The sequence below is a fragment of the Sciurus vulgaris genome, assembly GCF_902686455.1.
Source record: "Sciurus vulgaris genome assembly, chromosome: 6".
NCBI classification, from domain to species: domain Eukaryota; kingdom Metazoa; phylum Chordata; class Mammalia; order Rodentia; family Sciuridae; genus Sciurus; species Sciurus vulgaris.
The window spans coordinates 114,596,185-114,602,408 of record NC_136466.1 but is presented as its reverse complement, the minus strand read 5'-3'; positions in this window follow the sequence as shown (position 1 = coordinate 114,602,408).

The following is a 6,224-nucleotide window of genomic DNA, read 5'->3' as shown; positions in this document are numbered from 1 at the left end:
GGTGGCAGGGAGCAGTCAGTCTATGTGAGGGCCGTGGAGGCAGGGAGTGATTGTTTGGGCTGAGGGATCCTAGAGATGGGGCTTAGTTAGTCTGACCAGGGGTCCTACAAGTCCTGGCTGTTGTCTGAAAATAGTGGCAACCATGTGTAACCAAACCTGCAGGTACTGTGATGGTGAACTTCCAGGCAACAATAGGCAGCTGGTGTTCCACTGGTAGTCTGTGGTCAGTCTGCTGATTGTTGTTGGATGATTGGAAGGTGAACCTCGGGTGGTGGGTGATGGGTAGGTGAAAGGCAGGCAATGGACAGGCAAGAGGCAGGCAAATGGCAGATGGTAGGCGCCAAACAGTGAGGAATCTGTTCTCAAAAAGTCGATATGCTGGGGCTGGGGAGATAGCTCAGTCAGTAGAGTGCTTGCCTTGCAAGCATGAGCAAGCATGAGGTCCTGGGTTCGATCCCCAGCTACCGCCAAAAAAAAAGTCGATATGCTGGCAGACTGCAGGTGATTGCAGTAGAGAAATGGGGTAAACAACAGGGGATTGAGAAGCAGCTGCCTCACCAAGAAACAGTTATCTTCTGCTTGAAAGCCAAGTTACATAGACTGTGGAACCAACCTAGATGCCCTTCAATTGATGAGTGGATAAAGAAACTGTGGTATATATATACAATGGAATATTACTCAGCCATAAAGAATGATAAAATTATGGCATTTGCAGGCAAATGGATGAAATTGGAGAATATCATGCTAAGTGAGATAAGCCAATCTCAAAAAGCCAAAGGACGAATGATATCGCTAATAAGTGGAGGATGACACATAATGGGGGGGAGGGAAGGGTTAGTATTAGGGTTAGAGTTAGGGTTAGGGAGGGGGGCAAGTATGGAGGAAGGAAGTACTGTATAGAGGGTAAAGAGGGGTGGGAGGGGTGGGGTGAAGGGAAAAAATAACAGAATGAATCAAACAACATTACTCTATGTAAATTTATGATTACACAAATGGTATGCCTTTACGCCAGGTACAAACAGAGAAACAACATGTATCCCATTTGTTTACAATAAAAAAAAAAATGTTCAACTTAATTTATAATTTTAGAGAATGCAAAAGAAGTTATATGATGCATTTAGTCAATTTAATCAATACTAAATGCTTCAAAATATCAACTGGCAAATACAGGAAGGAACAGATTGTTATGAAAATATTAATGAGCAACTTCAAAGGCTACTACAATTTAAAATAGTACAGCCATTAAAACAGCAGATCAGCTTTTAGAAACATCTATTATTTAGTAAATGATGAGAAATTTCTCTTGGCAATACCATAATTTTTGCTATATTTTCTTAGTATTTTGAATTTTATTCTTTTGAGTAATTTAAATTATTTTACTCCTATTTTCTTTCATATAACATTATATTTTTAAATTTTTCAAACTACATTTTGACATTTGTAATTATTTTTATTAATAATGAAAAATTAAACCTATACATTTACCCCTGACTATAAATTTGGGTATAAAATAGTCTAAATTTTTTTTATTTTCCAATATTATTTTGTAATAAACTATCTGACTTAATTTAAAAAAAAAAAAAAAAAAAAGAAAGCCAAGTTACAGCGCGACAAAGAACACAGCCTCCCTGTAGTCCGCCATCTTGGATTGTTATCATTATTTTAATTTAAAAATTATTTGGGAACCATTTAAGTATTAGCAACCCCCCCCCCACGTAGCTTTTTCATCAGTAAAAGAAATTCTATGTCCATTTATTTTGCTTTCAAAAACAGTGGATTCAGGTAATGAAGATTGTTTTGGGTTAATATTTTTGGCAAGTTAGGGCCAAATACTGCAACTGTGGTGTATATGTGGAAGGCAGTCTTTACTACAGCTTAATGCCATGTAAGTCAAAGGAAAAAATAGTGCTTTTTCAGGATTTTTAAGTACAGATATTACAGAAAGGCCTATCAATAGGTATTGCTGCTACAGGATGAGTTTCCAAGGACATTGTTAAAGAAAGAATTCCAGCTAGCCTTACAAATAGTCTGTGTTTTCACGTAGGGTTTAAGCACTTACATGTATGTAACCATCAGCAAGTTGCTTAATTTGTGCACATGTCAGCTTTCCAGTACTATGCAATGTGATAGAATCAAATTAATTAGCTATTACTTTATAACCAATCACCTCAAAAATTAAGTGGCTAAAAACAAAAATTAACGGTTCATGGTTTCTCTAGGTCAGGAATTGAGAAGCAGCTTCCTTGTGCAGTTCTGACTGTTGCCCATGAGGGTGCTGTCAGATACCACCTGGGGCTACAGTCATTTGAAAGTTTGGCTGGAGCTTGGTCACCTCTAAGGTGACTCACTAGGGCTGGCAAGTTGATGCTGGCTGTTTAGTTCCTTTCCACATAGGCCTTTCTGAAGAACTGCCTGAATAAATTTAATAATATTACTGCCCTTTCCCAGAGTAAGTCAATCAAGTATGCAAGTGAGAAGCAGTAATGCCTTTTATGATCTAGTCTGAGAAATACCCCATCACTTCTGCCATATTCTATTAATCACTCAAAACAGCTTATTTGTGGGAAAAGTACATTAATGCTAGAAGGCAAAGATCATTATGGCCTTGAAATATGGCTAAATCACAATGTAGAAGTACTTATTTAAAAAATAACTTTTAAAAATAGTTTTAGTTGTAGATGGACACAATACCTTTATTTTATTTATTTATATGTGGTGCTGAGGATCAAACCCAGTGTTTCACATGTGCTAGGCAAGTGCTCTACCACTGAGCTACAACCCAAGTCCTGTAGAAGTACTTTGTGAACTAAAGTGCTATGCATATACTTAATGGTATTTATGTAAACAACCTTATTTCCCGGGAATATCATTTAACATTGCTTTAGTTGCCTTATCTGAAAATGGTCCAAGCTAGTTGCTCAGTGGTTCAGTGTGTGCTTAGCATGCGCAAGGCCCTTGGTTTTATTTATTTTTATTTTTTTGGTACCGGGGATTTAACCCAGGTGCACTTAACCACTGAGCCACATCCCCAGCCCTTTTATTTTTTTGAGACAGGGTCTCACTGAATTGTTGAGGTTGGCCTTAAACTTGTGATCCTTCTGCCTCAGCCTCTCAAGTCACTGGGGTTAGAGATGTGTGCCACCGTGCCTGTCAAGGCCCTGCATTTTATAAATAAATAAATGAATAAATAAGTCCCAACATAGCAGCCTGGTATAATGTAGTAAATATGAACATTTTCTGTGGCATACTTGGGAACTTTAAGCCTTACAGGTGTATCATAAAATTAGATCACTGGCTTATTTCTACAAGTGAAGTTAAATTACTATTACAGTGATGTTTTTTAGAAAAAGCTTTGACTTGTGACATCCTATGTCACTAGATATGATTTGCCAGAATTAAGAAAGATAATGGAGGACTGGGGTTGTGGCTTAATGGTAGAGTGCTTGCTTCACACGAGTGAGGCACTGGGTTTGATCCTCAGCACAACATAAAAAAATTAAGTTATTAAAAACAAAAAGATAATAGAAACTGGTTTTGGTGGCACTCGTAATCCCAGTGATTCAGGAGGCTGAGGCGGGAAGATCACAAGTTTGGCCCCAGCAACTTACACCTTGCCTCAAAATAAAATATAAAATGGGCTTGGATACACTGATGCAGCCACGTTTGTGTTTATAGCAGTTCAGTTCACAATAGCAAAACTATGGAACCAACCTAGATGCCCTTCAACAGATGAGTGGATAAAGAAAATGTGGTACATATACATAATAGAATATTACTCAGTCTTAAAGAAGAATGAAATTATGGCATTTGCAGATAAATGGATGGAACTGGAGAATATCATACTAAGTGAAATAAGCCAATCCCCAAAAAACCAAAGGCTGAATGTTTTCTCAGATAAGCTGATGCTGATCCATAGTAGGGGGTGGGTAGGGAAGAATGAAGGACCGTACTCAGGGGATGGGGGGAGGGGTGGGACTGGTGGGGATGGGAAGGACAACAGATTGAGACATTATTGCCCTATATACATGTATGAAAAGAATTTTTTAAAAAATCACATGTCGAAAAATTTTAAAAAATAAAATATAATAAAAGTTTAGGGCAAAGAGAAAAAAATATGTACTATAATCAAGCAGTTGTATAGAGTACTATTTTGTTTGTTAAATCCACAATTTTCCAAATTTCTTTGACTGTAGATGCCTAAAACCCACAAATTATTCTTAATGGGATATATTTCTGGAACTACTGTTATGAATATAAATGCAAATATCCTAAACAAAATATTAATAAATAAAATCATGCACTATTTAAAAAAGGGGGGGGGCTTGGAACATCAATGTTTATAGTAGGACAATTCACAGTAGCCAAGCTATGGAACAACCTAGTGCCCTTCAACAGATGAATGGATAAAGAAATAAGTCAATCCCCAAAAACCAAAGTCTGAATGTTTTCTCTTATATGGGGAAGCTAATCCAAAATATGGGGAGGGATGAAAAATAGAAGATCAGTGGAGTAGAAGAAGGGGAATGAAAGGGAGGGAGAACAGATGGGATAAGAAAAGAACAGTGGAATGAATCTAACTTTCCGATGTACATAAATGAATATACCATAGTGAATCTCACCATCATGTGTATCTACAAGATAAGGCACTAATTAAAAAAAAAAACTATAAATAAGCAGATGAGTAGTAGAGGGAAAGAAACCCCAGGGAAGGAAGGAAGATAAAGGGGAAGTACTGGGGGATGAATTAGAACAAATTATATTCCTGCTTTTATAATTTTATGTCAAGATGAACCGTAACATATATAATTAAAAACCAATTAAAAAAAAAAAAAAGGGCTTGGAATGTACCTCAGGAGTAAGGTGCCCCTGAGTTCAATCTCTAGTACCCTTCCTGCCCCCTGGAGTGGGGGAAGTGGTAAAGATGGTGTGTTTTCTGCAATGAAACCCAAGTAGTGACAAAGGGCCAAAAGATAATATACGCTACACTAACTTGTCTAAATTACTGGCCATAGTATTCTGCTGCCATCTTCAACCTATCTTTGATGATTAGGAAAACATCTAATGTAAAGAAAAGGGGTAACATTTTCATGTTGACAGCTGCTTTAGCTCAGACCTTTGGAATTAGACACCCAGCCCTGCTGACCATATCCAGCTTGTCAGCAAATCCTGTTGGCTGGAAGTCAAGCAGGTACCACCCTAGTAGAGCCTTCTGGATTATTGCAATAATTCACCAGCAGGCCTTCTTGCTTTTCCTTGCCCCTCTAGACCTAGAGGTGTGGTTTCTCTAAACAGCCAGAACTAAACTTTATTTTTGTGGTATTGGGGATTGAACCCAGGGGTGCTCTCCCACTGAGAAACATCCGCAGACCTTCCTTCCTTCTTCCTCCCTCCCTTCCTCCTTCCCTCTCCCCTCCCTCCTTTCCTCTCCCCTCCCTCCTTCTCGCCTTCTTTCCTTCCTTTCTCTCCATAATTTGCAAGACGCTGGCCTCGAATTTGGGATTCCCCTGCTTCAGTCCCTCGAGTAGGTAGGATTACAGGCTTGCGCCACCACGCCCGGTAAAGCATGAACCTTTTAAAACATCTGCTCACGTCACTTGCCTGCTCAATTCCTCTAGTGCCTTTTCAGTGAGGTCTTTCTTATACCACCCTACTTAAAACTGCAATGCCCTCCCCACCCTCTTTCTCTGTTTTCTGTCTATAGCACTTATCATTGTGTATCATAACATTCGACTTGTGTTTTTATCTCCTTCCATTAGAGATGGGAATCTTTGTTTTGTTCCCTGCTGGTTTTTAGATCATAATAGTGCAAGGACAGAGGAAGCATTCACTATATATTCGTTGGCTAAATGAATTAATGGGTTTATTGTACGGAAACTTATGAAAATCAAGAAGTTCGGTACTAATCACAGCTAACACTTAATCGAGTACTTACAATACCTAAAGTTTCTGCGCGTTTCATTTAATCCTCACAACCACCTCAGAAGGTTATTCCACAGCACCGTTTCAGTACCACTGGATTTTGTTCCCCTGGGCCTGTTTCTTCGTGACGGAATTGTTTTAGCTGTTGATGAACCTTCAAGAACTTGGCCCTCATCTTCACAAGAGATCGCAGGGTTAGGCTTCGATAGCAACCGTGGCGTCAGGACGCGCTAGAGCAGGAACCAGAAAGCGAGCGCAGGTGTGAAGCCCAGTCTTCCATAGTCATACACGCCCACCAAATCCTG